Genomic DNA, 15255 nt, shown 5'->3' with positions numbered 1-15255 from the left:
AGGAAAAATGTTTAATACATCTAGGCACCTCTTACCAACACCTAATGCAAACTTTTACATATAAGTACTTAAAAACACCTTGAATTTTGTTAGTTTTCCTCTACCTACCAGTTTGGTGCATTATTGATTATAGTGTTCAGTAGACATGTGAATTTCTAAGGTCACTTGACAAGCTGACTAAAGCTAATTCAATCTTGATTTCCCAAAGCATCTTTGAATTCTAGTTAGGCTTCATGTTGTAGAATGAAGTTGCCCTGCATAAAATCGAGAACAAGTCAAAATCCCCGGCCAGGTGTTCTTTACATTCTTCTGCCTTATCACCACTGTAATTGACTGTGGTTTACTATTTCTTAGTTTGTAGCCTATATTTCTGTTTGTAGATATACATAAACAGTGTCTAGTAGAAGTAAGGCCTGCTTGAATGTGGTCGGTGGGGCAATAATATGGGTGGAATAATTTATAGTTTTAATTTGGACATTTCACCTAAAATGCCATATGATGCTTGAGTGTGATATTGTCATGTTGCAGAAGTACATGCTTATGATTTTGTAATAAAAAATTTTGTAATAAAAGGGGTGTTATTTGTACTGGACCCTGTATATGCACAAAAAGACAACTTGCAGGGGTTTTCTAAAATTAAAACAAAAAAGGAAAGAAGATAACAAAATTAGTTTTTATGTATCTTTGGGAAATGGTTTCCAAATAACAATATTATACTCTGAAGAGAAAATTTCTAAATTTCCTATCATTTGAATTTTAACCTTGAACCATTTTTGAAACATACTTTTATTGAAGACAGAAACATATTTTTACTTGGAAAGGGAAACTAAATTTCAGAACTGTGAATATACTTTGGCTTTGGATGGTCACACTCTGATAACTTTAAGTTAAATAAATTACCCCAATGATACATCCACCTTTGTTCTTCTTATACTGAATTGCACAGTGTTAAGAGAAGGTTTACCAGAAAGCTGATCTATCCTACCTAAAATGATGCAGCTTTAGCATTGTTAAATGATTAGATCCATCTTCTAGTTTCCTCAATGTGCCACACAAATGATGTTTTAAAAATCTTTTTACTAAATGCATATATGACATTTTCATTTAACTGTGTTATTTGGTAGACCTTTGGTATATATAGGTTATTATTACTCATAGTTATTTGTATTCCTTGAATGAAGGGTTCCCTACCCAAATGCCAAATCACATGACAAAGGTAATGTCATTGCTCAAAACTATCAGACTAATCAGAACTTGAAAATAAATGTTTGAGATCAAATAAAGTTGAGCTGGGTAAATATTACCCACTCACCATTAACAGCTATTTTAGCTAGACATTTTAGATGCAAATTTCTTGTGTAAGGGCCCCTGTCATGAAGGATCTTGCTTATTGTTGAATAGCTATATACTTCATCCAGATTTTTCAGGGTAATTTATTTCCTCATTTGAAAATGAGCTGACCAGAGTATTAGAAAATAGAGGAACTACCTGAAACAATATAACACTTCACAATGTTCCAGAAAGCACATAATTCCTATGTAGGACCTGTTTAAAGAGGGAAGATTACATATTTCCTAACCTTAGGCCAGAGAGCTGCCACTTTCTTACTTACTCTTAATTTACTTCAGTCAAATCCTATGAGAATAAAGCTGGTTCATCATTTTCTACCAATCTGCTTTTTTTCTAGTTCTCTTCTATTCTAGGAGTGGTTACATCTTGGTCCTTCTCAGCTGCTTTTTCAACAGTTTACAGCAGTTAGCCTTCAGAGAAAAGAGTTTCCATTTTAGGACTTTATAAAATTTCCAATCATAGGACCTTTGAGCTTAGGCTACAACCAGCCTATCCACCAAAAGAAGCTATAATTTAGGTGACAAAAAATTCTTGGTTTGGGAAAATATGAGTAAGAAAAAGGACTTTCCAAAGAGCTCATAGATAGAGGGTAGGATGACAGCTAAGGGGAGAAAGCTGAGGGGTGGAGGGATTGAGCAAAAAGGAAAAAGGACTCATGGACATGGACAACTGTGTGGTGATTGCAGGGGTGGAGTATAAGGGGACTAAATGGTAATGGAAAAAACACAATAATTTTTAAATTAAACAACAACAACAACAAACAACTCTATCTAGTGCAAAAGAAATTCCTCCTTATCTGTACCTCATGATACCAGATCAGAAAAGGCAAGACTGGAAATACAGAGACAAGGATAGGCCTGGACAATTAGAAATGAGAAAGTAATGAGAAGTGTGGTGGAGAGAACATGGGGTATCGATGAATTTTGTATTTAAACCATCAGGTAGTTATAGCTTTCTAGACATGATATTTCATTTTGAAAAATGAACCCTCAAAAAATGAGGATAGTGTAAGTAACAACTCTGGAACAATTCAAGTGTACCACATTTGCACCATGGGGCTGCTGGAAGGAGAATAGAGTGAGAAATTGAAAATCTATATATTTGAAAAAATAATGATGGGAAATTTCCTTAACGTGGTGAACAAAATAGACATACAAGTACAGGAAGCACATAGAGTCCCAGATAAGATGAACCCAAAAAGGCCTACACCAAGACACATTATAATTAAAATACTGAAGACTAAAAAGAGACTCTTGAAAGGAGAAAGAAGAAAGCAGTTCATTACTTACAAGGGAACTCCTCCTATAAAACTTTCAGCTAATTTCTCAACAGAAACTTTTCAGACCAGAAGGGATTGACACACAATATTCAAAGTGATGAGAAGCAATGACCTATAAGATTTCTCTACACAGCAAAACTTTCATTTAGGATTGAGGGATAGATAAAGAGCTTCCCAGACAACAAAAGGCTGAAGGAGTTTATTACCACCAAACAACTATTACACAAAATGTTAAATTGTCTTCTTTAAGAAGAAGAAAGAAAGATACAAAATATAGGTAATAAAATGGCAGTAAACACATGCCTATCAACAATTACTTTAAATGCAAATAGATTAAATGCTTCAGTCAAAAGACATATGGTGACTGAATGGATAACAAAGCAAGATCTTTATGCTGTTTACAAGAAACTCATTTCAGATAAAAAGACACACAAAGGTTGAAAATAAAAGGATGGAAAATATATTTCATGAAAGTAGAAACAAAACAAAAAAGCTGAGGGAGCAATATCTATACTAGACAAAATAGACTTTAAAATGAAGAGCTATAATAAGAGACAAAGACTCAGCAATTCCAATTTTGGGTATTTATCTAAAGAAACCCAAAATACTAAAGTGAAAAGACATACACATCCATATGTTCATTGTAGCATTATTTACAATAGCCAAGATTTGGAAGCAACCTAAGGGTCTGTCAATAGATGAACAGATAAAGAAGTAGTGCATATATACAATGGAATATTATTCAACCATAGAAAAGAATGAAACCTTGTCATTTGCAACAACATAGATGGACCTAGAGGGTATTATGCTAAGTGAAATAAGTCAGACAGAAGACATACCATATATCACTTCATTTATATGAGGAATCTAACAAACAAAATAAAAAACAAACAAACAAAATAGAAACAGACTCATAGATATAGAGAACTTTTTGACAGTTGGGAGATAGGAGGGGGGTTGGGGAGATGGATGAAAAAGGTAAAGGGATTTAGAAGTACAAATTGATAGTTACAGTATAGTCACAGGGATTTAAACTACAGCGTAGGGAATATAGTCAATAATATTGTAATAACTACATATGGTATCAGATGGGTATAAGATATATCAGAGTGGTCATTTTTAAGTTATATAAGTGTCTAATCATGAGGTTGTACATTTGAATCTAATCTAATATACTGCATCAACTGTAATTAAAAATATAATATAGTAATACAATATACAGATGATGTGTCATAGAACTGTACACTTGAAACCTATATAACCTTATTAACCAATGACACCCAAATAAATTTGATTTTTAATAAATGAACCTTTTTTAAACTAGATATGTGGAATTCTAATAATTTTTGTCTTATCAGAGTTCTAATTAATTTAATTCTTAATCCATAACACTAACCTGCTCAATATTTTAAATTATGAATCCATAATACTAAACTGTTTAATATTTTTAGCTTTACTCTTTTTTTATAGGAATTCATTTTAAATCTATTGAGTTGGATTCTTTTTGCATATTCAAAACAGATGAAGAGAGATAGCTTTTAACACACAACAGTTATTACAAATTCTAATAAAATTATAACTAATGCTAATAACAATAATAACTAACATTCTGAACACTTAATACGTATGAGGTATTGTAGTAAATACTTGATATGCATAATTTAAAAAATATTTCAATAAGTAACACATGGGGGATACAAATAATATTCTTTAGTAATGAATTTTCAAGCTCAATAGCTATGATTATCAGGTGGAAAGCATGGCTCATTAAGTTACCACTAACTTTTGTGTGTACCTCATTGATTCAACAATGATTCAGTATGTTATTACTATGTGATAGTACTGGGCATGAGGCTTTGGACATCTAGAAGCAGTAGTAAAATCAGGTATGAAAAGTTCCAGGGCCAGGCAAATCCTAGGCACTTGGTCATTTACAATGTATAATTTTGATTTATGTCAAAATGCAGCTTGGAGTTTAAAAAAGACAGAAATAATTTTCAACTTCAGAAGCATGAACATAAAACCTGCAGAAGAGATGACACTTGATTTGAGAACTCTGTGAAATGTGAGTAGAATTCCAACAGGGAGAAAAGAGATGAAGGGAGCTGTCCATGCTGAGGGAATTATGCCAGCAAAGCCAGGAAGGCAGGCACAGGAGTGTGTGCAGGTCACAACAGGCAGTCGGACACTGTCAGAGCACCCAGGAGGAAATGGAGACATGGCTGGCTGGGGTCAGTTTACTGAGGGTCTTTAGCAGGAAGCTAAACTTCCATAGCTTACTTAGCGGGGCTCAGGGAAACATTAAAGAGTTTGAGAGAATGGAAGGTGCATTACTGAAGAGGTTTTACTCTGGACGTGGTAGGTAGAAAGACATATGGGGGGAAAATTAAGAACAGACAGGTCAGTTAAGAGGCCACAGCGAAAATTTAGGTATGAGGTGACAGGGTTTGCATTAGGATGGTGCCTGTAGAATCAAAAGGAAGGAATGAAACGGTATTAAAAAGGTCCACTGGGCTTGGTATCTGGTAGAATGTAAGGAGTGAGGAAGAAGAAATCATAGCTTTACTAATGTAAAATCTGCAAACAAAAACCTTGTTATTCTAATGAGAATCATCCTAAAAAGTGTATTTCTTAATCTTGCATTGCAGTACCAATGTACCTTTTGTAAGATGTTTACTGCATATTTTCCCCTTTCTGAGTGTATTTTTCCATTTCCATTTATTAAGGAATTAAATGAACTCCTTTGCTCTAACTCATAAGTAGTCTAATAGTTTAATATTCTATATTCAACTTTCATTGAGATGGTTTTATGAACAAATATTAGCTTTCTGTACTTTAATGCTTGCGCAGGATCTCATGAATTTTTATTTTTAATTAAAAACTAACTCACTGATTTCTAATCCTTTTATACTTTAACCTATTTCTATTGTCTAAGCATCTTTTCTTCTACCAATTTAGTTCCTTTCTCTCCATCTAAACCTTCAGTGCAGTCCTATGATTGAATCTATTATAAATCATATTCTTTTACGAACCAGTAAATATTTATTTGCATTAAATATTTTTGGAAACTAAAACACAAAAGGCTTTTCTGTTCAAAACATATGGTTAACCTCACAGACAACAAATGCTTTCCTTAGAAAGTATTTATGCTTCACTGAGAAAGAGGGGACTTGAAATTAATTATCTATTTAAGAAGTTTTGCAGTAGAGAAATAACATTATCTCTGTTTAGGAATTAATTTTTTTTGGCCATGAGGTGAAACAAGAAACCTGAGAAAAATATGAAAATTAGAAAGGCAAAGTGGTCCTTCCCATGAGTTGCTGCCAGTGAGTGAGAACTGGCACTACTCATGAGGTAAATTCAAAGGAAATTTATAAAGCTTCTTTCGATAGAAAGTCATCCTACAGAAAATTATTCTGGGTTACAGCAAAATGTTGACATGAGGGATATGGTGAATATGTTATAAAGTATAAGATGAGATAAGAATTATTGAAGAGGTAGTCATTTTCCTGTAGTCAAATGTCTTCAAATTAAGTATAAATTGTGTATAGTATTGATATAGTATTCTATACTACTTAGCCACAGTTTCTTTTACAGTCAGTCCCCATTCTGATGAAAAGTGCATAATCAATGGTATTTAACAATTTGTTTCTTATTTACTTTGGAGATTACCGTGGGAATCCTGGCTGTTGTTTAGTCTACAAGAAATACTAGATTTACAAATAACAAACTAGAAACAAAACATTGCAGATGACTTGGAATGTATCCTACACTTCATGGAAATTAAAAGTTCTTAGAAAACACTCTTTCTGACCACAAAGAGTTGCTCTGAGCAACTTCTGTTTATTCTATTTCCAGTGATTGATGGAGCAAGTCAGGTTTTAATTGTTTGTGTCATGGAATGGAAGTTCTTGTCCTCTGATTAATACCTTTTACTACCTTTTTTCCTCCTGATCTTCACTCATGTGATAGGAGGGGATTCACTTTCATTCACCCTTTCTTGCCAATCTCTATTCCTGTCAGGGAAGGAGACATTTCAGGTAATACTGCACAAGAAAGCTTTTTGTGCAAGAGAGAGTATTGTTTGTCTTTTAGGTGCTTCAGTCTAAAGAATTGAGAATCCAGGATAAATGAGACTTGCTGGTTCACCTAATTGGGTCAGCAGCATCAATCAGCAGGACTTGCCGATTTGATTATGTGGGGCTGTATATAAAGCAGGAGCCCTTGGGGTGTGGAAGCTAGGCAGAATATACAGGGGAGACAAGAAAAAAGAGAGCTTGCTAGGCCTTCATGTGACATAGGCTATGCATAAACTAAAATATTACCATTGCCCAAGGACTGCAGGAACATTCACAACTGACACAAGCTTGTATCTTTCAGGTGACAGAATAAGCCACCTTGTTTTAGCAGACAAGAATAATGGCAGAGCCACATGTGGATAATATTGTTTTTCTCCCTACATCTGTTTGAACAAACACTTCCTCACTGAATTTGTGACTGCCAGTTATTCTCTTCCATTCATTTGAATTTGTTGTTTGGAAATAACCATGGAACACTGGAACATTTGTGTGCCAATAATATTTGTATATAAAGAGTTCTCTCTCTCTTTCTGACTCTGTCTCATACCCATAGAAACACATATATACATACATATACATGTGTATACACACATATATCACACATATATTTTGAACCACAACAATTATATTTCTTTAATTTTAAGCAACAAACACTCTTATAACATGTGTTTCTTAAAATGTTGCTGTTTTCTAAGGAAATGTTTTAAGAAACTTAGAGATTATGCTTTAGTATATCAGTATCACTAGTTACCCTTGTAAGAGCATGCAGAAAGAAAAAAAGTGCCTTCAAATTTTTCTTAATGAGGTGGAGATGAGAAGGGGAGAAGCGTGGGGTATTTCACCCAGCAAAGTGATCTTTGTGCTAGCCAGGAATCATCGTGTTAGTCACATTGAATGATAATACATTCCAAAGGGAAAGGAACTCATTCATGAATGACAACTTATTCTTAAATATTTTTCCCCTTTAATTTTTATAATCATGGTACCAAGAGAGTAGATATAATTAAGGTTGAGATGAGATTTCTATTAGGAAACGCGGCTGAGATTTAATATTTATCCCAGTCACAAGGGTTATAAGGCATGAGACTCAGTTGGGTCCCAAGTCCATTAGAGTTGCTTCAGATTTTTTTTTATATAAAATTTTACTCTAGTCCTCATGATATTTTTATGAAAAATTATTGTTTTGGAAGGAAAGACATGTGTTAGCACAGAATTCAGGGTTTATTTGGAAGAGTATAATTGGACTAGTATATGGAGTTACTGACATTCTCATTTGTCCATCACCCTTATTAGCCAACTAACAAATGGAAATATTTCCAGATTTGTATATTCCAGTATTTTGACCTACTTAGCAGTGTTCTTATAATAGAAACAAATCCTTTTGCCTTCATATGTACTCCTCCAACCTCCCCCATCCTCTTTTTTTTTCCTTTGCTACCCTCCATTCTAAACAGCTTAATTTTAAAAGTTGAAGTTGGGCAGACAGCTGGTCTTTGTACAAGATTTAACACTTTGGGTATTTTGAATATAATTTTGTAGCTGCTGGAAACTGAAATATAAATAAAACAAGAAAAAAATGTGAGAGAGAATAACACCTCACAACTGAGCCAGCTCTTTAAGGATTCTTTTTCAAGTGAAGATACTATTTTCCTCTTAATTTTGGTGTATACATCAAATCCATTTATGAATTATATCATTTTGATTGAGCTCAGCTGCAAGAATACATAGGCGATAAGATATGACCAGTAGACAATCCACTGTGTATTATAACTCAGAGGGAACCCCTTGTGAATGTTTTTAGCATTCCCATTGTGAGAACTACAAAAGTAAATGATTTACAGTTGACTTAAGATATACTCATACAAAATGATGAACCAGGGAAACAAGCAAATGCCTGAAGAAATAATATCTCATGAATATATACAATGATAAAATCAGCAAAGAACTGGTAACCCAAACTTTTTACCTTGCCCCCAAACTTCTGCCAATGAATTTTCCACAGTTTATGGTAAATGTGGCCCTGATGCTCCAGTCTGAAATTCAGAACTGATTTTCCCATAAAACAGTATAAAAAGTTGTATGTAGGTTTCACTGAATTAGCACAATTAATGCATTGTTTTAGGGGTATATGAGTGAAAGCATAATTATAACTGACATTAGTTGATTATACCAGGAAATGTGTTGAATACTTTATGCATACTTTACTATTAAACATTAACAATAGTGCTCTAAGATAGGTAATGCTATTTTCCCAACTGTATAGATGAAAAAATTGATAGAACAAGAAGCTAAGTAATTCATCCAAGGGTATTTAGTTTGCAAGAGGAGTATATGGGCTTTAATGTCAAGCAAGTTAATTTTAAAGACCAATCTTCAGTGCTACACAAAACATGAACTTGAGTTACAGAGGCTTTTTGGTGTTTTTCAGGGAATATAATAATTTATTCATGATACTGTTTCTATGGGAAAATAATTTCTGCACTTTTGAAGTACAGCTCTTATGTTAAGGCAGTAAGGAAGAAGCATATGAAAAGATTGATTATTTGGAATTATACTGAGTAAGTATGCAGAAAAGTGGATTTTCAACTTATTTTCTTAAAGTCTATCAATAACTTTATCAATTATTTCTTTACCTCTATTTATGCACTATCTTGTTTAATATATGGTGTAGTTACCTATCTTTGTGGGGTTTATCAAATTGGTTACCTCTATTGCCAGAGAGAAGGCGATCTGTAGGCTGTGTTTACTTAGTCTATAGCATTTTCAAGGAACAACTGGAAAACAGTCAGCGTGGCTCAATGCCTTCAGGTGTTGGACTTAGGTCCTCTTGGTTCAAATACCACCTTTGCTACTAACTAGCTATGTCATTTGGGGCAAGTTACTGAACCTCTGAATGCCTATTTCTTAATCTGTGAGTGAGGATAATAGTAATTCATTATAGGTTCAATAGTAGTGTAAGTTCATAAGATCGTTAGGATTAAATGAGATACTATTTGTCAAGCATTTTAAATATTTGCTTCACAGGAAGCAAAGTATTGTGTTTCTTTAAAATGAACACACTTATTTTGATAACACTTGATACCAATTCATTATAAAAGCACTCAGCAAATAAAAAAATAAAAGAGAACATGCACAAAATATAAAGGACACCTACAAAAACTTACAACTAACATCATACATACTGGCAAAAAAAAAAAAAAGAATGTTTCTCCCCCTAAGTTTGAGAACAAGACAAGGATATTTATTGTTATTACTTCTACTTAAAATTGTACTGGAGATGCTACCCAGGCAAGAAAAATAAATAAAATATATCCAGTTTGAAAATGAAGAAGTAAAACCATTTATTTGCTCATGACATATTCATACATGTAGAAAATACAGAAATGTCTACCAAAATCACTAGAATTAGTAATAAAATTTAGCAAATTTACAAAATATAAGATTAATTACTTATTACAGAGCTACATTAATCAAGTTAGTTGGTACTAGTATGAAGCTAGTCATATAGATTAATAGATTAGAATTGAGAGTCCAGAAATAAACCTTCACATTTGTAGTCAATTAATTTTTAATGAGGATATCAAGACAATTCCATAGCTAAAGAACAGTCTTTTCAAGAAGTGGTGCTGCAGGAAAAAAAGAAAAAGAAAAAAGAATGAGGCTGAGCCCCTACTTCACAGCAAACACCAAAATTAACTCAAAATGGGTCAAAGACCTAAATATCAGCATTAAAGCTCCAAATGTCCAGGAAGAAAATATATGAATAAATATTTATGACTTTGTAGGAGGTAATCACTTTTTAAATATTGCAATACAAGCTCATGCAACCAAAAAGAAAATAGAAGAGATAAACTAGACATCATCATATGGAAAACTTCTGGTAATTCAAAAGACATCATCAAGAGAGTGAAATTATAACTCACAGAATGGGGGAACATTTTTGCAAATCAAATATCTAATAATGGTATAGTATCCAGAATTTATAAAGAACTCACATAACTCAATAATAAAATATTTTAATTAAAAATAGACAAAGGATATGAATAGATGTTTTTATGAAGATCTATAAATGGCAGTAAGTACATGATTATATCTTCAATATCATTAGCTATGAGAGAACTACAAGTCAAAATCACAATGAAATAATCACTTTAACCCCCAAGGATGACTACAATTTAAAAAATGTATTTTGTCAAGGATATGGAGAAATTGTAAACCTCGTAAGTTGCTGGTAAGAATGTCAAATGGGGGAGCCACTTTGAAAAGAAGTCTGGGAGTTCATCAAAACGCTAAACACAGAGTTATCATGTGACCCAGAAATTCTACTCCTGGATTTACAACAAAGAGAAATGAAAACATATGTTCACATAAAAATTTGTATACCAACATTCAGAGTAGCATTATTTATATCCAAAATTGGAGACAACCCAAATATACAACTGATGAAACCAAAATGTGTCATATCCATACAATGAAATATTACTCATCATTGAAGAATAATTACTGATACATGCTACAATGTCTTGAAAACATTATGTTAAGTAAAGAATTCTGTCACAAAAGACCACAGCTCTGGGGTGGGGAGTTAGGGTTTGGAGGGATCGAGCAAAAAGTAAAAGGGCTCATGAACATGGACAACAGAGTGGTGATGGTGAGGGGAGGAGGGTGGGTGGAGGTGGAAGAGATATAAGGGGAATAAATTATAATGGAAAAATACAATAAAAATAATAAATAAAATGCATGAAATAAAACAAAAAAGACCACATATTGTATGATTCCATTTATATGAAATGTCCAGGAAATAGCCGTGGCTGGTGTGGCTCAGTGGATTGAGTGCTGGCCTGCAAACCAGAGGGTTGCCAGTTTGATTTCCAGTCAGGGCACATGCCTGGGTTACAGGCCAGGTCCGTCCCCAGTAGGTGGTGCATGAGAGGCAACCACACATTAATGTTTCTCTCCCTCTCTTTCTCCCTCCCTTCCCCTCTCTAAAAATAAATAAATAAAATAAAACTAATTAAAAACAAAGAAACACCCAGGAAATGTATATCTGTAGTAGTAGATAGCATTTGTATCATCAACAGATAAATGGAAAAAGTATCATTTGTGATAATGTAAAAAATGTTATATATTTAGGAACAGATTTAACAAAATATGTGAAAAATCTGAACCCAGAAAACTACAAAATTTTGCTGAAAGAAATTTGAGTTCTAAAAAAGGGATGGATATGCCACATTTCTTGATTAGAAAGCTCAATCTTATTGAAATCATTTCTCTCCAAATTAATGTATAGATATGACTCAATCTCAAATATAATAACATTGTACTTTTTAATAGAAAATGACAAGACTTTTCTAAAGTTTATATGGAAATAAAAATAATACTTTATGGCCAAAGCAGTTTTGAAGAAGAACTAAGACAGACAACTTATACTACTGATCATAGGAATTATTATAAAGTTATAATAAAGACAGTGTAACACTGGTATTAGGATTGACATATAGAGCAAAGGAACAGAATATTGAATCCAGAAATAGACCTATATGTACATGTGAATTGATTTTTGAAAACAGAGTTGAGATCATTGAGTAGGGTAGGAATCCTGCTTTTAGTGAATGGTTCTGAAACAGATGGGTAAGTGGGTGAAAAATAATGAAGCTTGACCTATGCCACACATTATACCAAAAACAAATATAAAGTAGATAGTAAATCTAAACACAAAATCCACAACTATAAAACTAGGAGAAAACAAATAAATATATATTTACAATAAATATATATACTTTTGACAATATATACCAAGACATTGACTAATACACAAGAAAATATTTTCAACATTAATAGTGATGAGGGAAATGCAAATTAAAACTACAACTAGAGACTATATATCCCTTAAATAATTAAGGGATACTATACATCTTAAATAATTAAGATCATCAATAACAAGTGTTAGGGAAATATTTTTTGATTTCCTGTTAAGATGGCAGTGTAAGTAAACATGGCTCACCTCCTCACACAACCATATCAAAATTACACTAATCTATAGAACAATCATTATTCAGAACCATGAGAAATTGAACTGAATAGTTGAATGTCTACAACTATAAAATTAAAGAAGAAATCACATTGAGACTGGTAGGAGGGACAGAAATGCAGAACAGGCTGATACCACATCCAAACGTGGCAAATAAAAATTAGGAGGGATATCTCAGGAGTGAGGGGTTCCAGCCCTACACCAAGCCCCCCAGCTCAGTGTACAAGTGCCAGGAAGATAAGTCTCTATAACTTTTGTCTCTAAAAACCAGCACAGATTGAGGCTATGGAAGACAGAAACTTCTGGAACCACAGACAGTTTCTCTTAAAAGATCTGTGCACAGACTTACTTGGATTCACTCCCTCTGACCTCCAGCATGGGGTCAGCAGGTTGAAAGACATCAGAGATATACAGGGAAGAACTGAATGGTCCAGCATCAGCAAAAGAGCTTGGGGGAAGCAACTTTCTCCCAGACAGAAGTGCTAGCAGAGGTCATTGTTCCTTTTCTGAACCCTACCCACACAAAGCTAGCAGGTGGGTACCATACCTGAAATTCATTTTTATCACCCTCAAACTGTTTTCCCTACCCTAGTGACTCTCTGAGGCCCTACCCTACCCAACTTTCAGGTTCACCCAAGCTGTTTCCAGTGCCAGGCCTATTCAGTGCCTTTAAATGGCTTGTCTTGGGCTATTCTTCAGATTTTCCTAAATTCTCCCAAATAAGCATCATCTGGCTTCAGCAAGCCCTGTACCTCTTGCTAAATTGCCCTTGGCTCAGCACTAACAGCATCTGGCCTTGGTTTATGCTTGGCCTCTTCTGGGCACCTTAAACCCAGCACAAGTAGTAGCCATCTGCAGATTTCTTTGCATTTAATGCTGTGTGACTCAAAACAGAACACAGATGATGGATAACCTTGGACCTTCCCACAGTAATCAATACTCCACTACAAGAAGATAGTATACATAGTCTATACAGCAGGTACACTTTAAGTACCCAGCTTGGGTAATGGGGGTGGCTGTCCCACTGGACCTACAGGACAACTACTACATTAAACCACTCTATCAAGCCCTGGAGATACAGAAGCTCTACTTAACCCATAAAAACAGGGGGAGGCTGCCAAAATGAGAAGACAAAGAAACATGGCCCAAATGAAACAATAATAAAAAAACTTTAGAAAAAGAACTAAATAAAATGGAGAACAGCAATCCATCAGATACAGAGTTCAAAACACTGGTAATAAGAATGCTTAAGAAACTTAGTGAGGACCTCAAGAGCATAAAAAATATCCAGTTAGAAAGGAAGGATACACTAATGGAAATAAAGAACAATTTATAGGGAGTCAACAGTAGAGTGGATAAAACCTAGAATAAGATCAGCAATTTAGAACATAAGGAAGCAAAAAACAACCAATCAGAACAGCAAGAAGAGAAATGAATCCAGAACAAATGAGGATAGTGTAATGAGCCTTTGGGATAACTTCAAACATACCAACATTCACATCATGGGGGGTATGGAAGGAGAAGAGAAAGGGCAGGAAATTGGAAACCTATTTGAAAAAAATAATGGAAGAAAACTTCCCTAATTTGGTGAAGGAATTACGCATATAAGTCCTGGAAGCACAGAGATCACCAAATAAGTGGATGCAAAGAAGCCCACTCCATGACACATCATAATTAAAATGCCAAAGGTTAAAGATAAAAAGAGAATCTTAAAAGCAGCAAGATAAAAGAAGTAAGTTACCTACAAGGGAGCACTCATAAGACTGTCAGCTGATTTCTCAAAAGAAACTTTCTGGCCAAGAAAGGAGTGGCAAGAAATATTCAAGGTGATGAAAGCAAGGACCTACAACCAAGATTACTCTATCCAGCAAACCTATCGTTGGAATTGAAGGACAAATAAACAGCTTCTCAGATAAGAAAAGCCTAAAGGAGTTCACCACAACCAAATCAGCATTATATGAAATATTAAAGAATATTCTTTAAGAAGAAGATACAAATATGAACAATAAAATGCCAGTAATACATATTTATCAATAACTGAATCTTTAAAAAAACAAAATATACAAGAAACAGAAAAAGGATCATAGTTACAGAGAATGTTTTGATGGTTGCCAGGGAGGCCGGGCCAGGGGTTCAGTGAAAAAGGTGAGGCGATTAAGAAGTACAAATTGGTAGTTATACAACAGTCAGTGGGATGTAAAGTACAGCATAGAGAATAGAGTAACCAAAGAACTTATGCACATTACCCATAGACATGGATAACAGTGGAGGGACTGATTATGGAAATGTGGGGTGGTCTGGGTGGAGGGGAACAAGGAGGGATGATTTGAGACAACTATAACAGCATAAACAATAAAGTATAATTAAAAATAACAAGTGTTAGTAAATATTGGACTAACTGGAACTCTTATACATTGTACTTGGGAACTAGAATGGTACATTCCTTTTGAAACACTATCAGTTTATTTTCATGATAAATGTATTCTAGAATGACTTGGAAATTCTACTCCTAGATA

This window comes from Phyllostomus discolor, chromosome 3 (genome assembly GCF_004126475.2).
Source record: "Phyllostomus discolor isolate MPI-MPIP mPhyDis1 chromosome 3, mPhyDis1.pri.v3, whole genome shotgun sequence".
In the NCBI taxonomy this organism is placed as follows: domain Eukaryota; kingdom Metazoa; phylum Chordata; class Mammalia; order Chiroptera; family Phyllostomidae; genus Phyllostomus; species Phyllostomus discolor.
The sequence above is the reverse complement of the archived record's forward strand: the minus strand, read 5'-3'. Positions refer to the sequence as shown.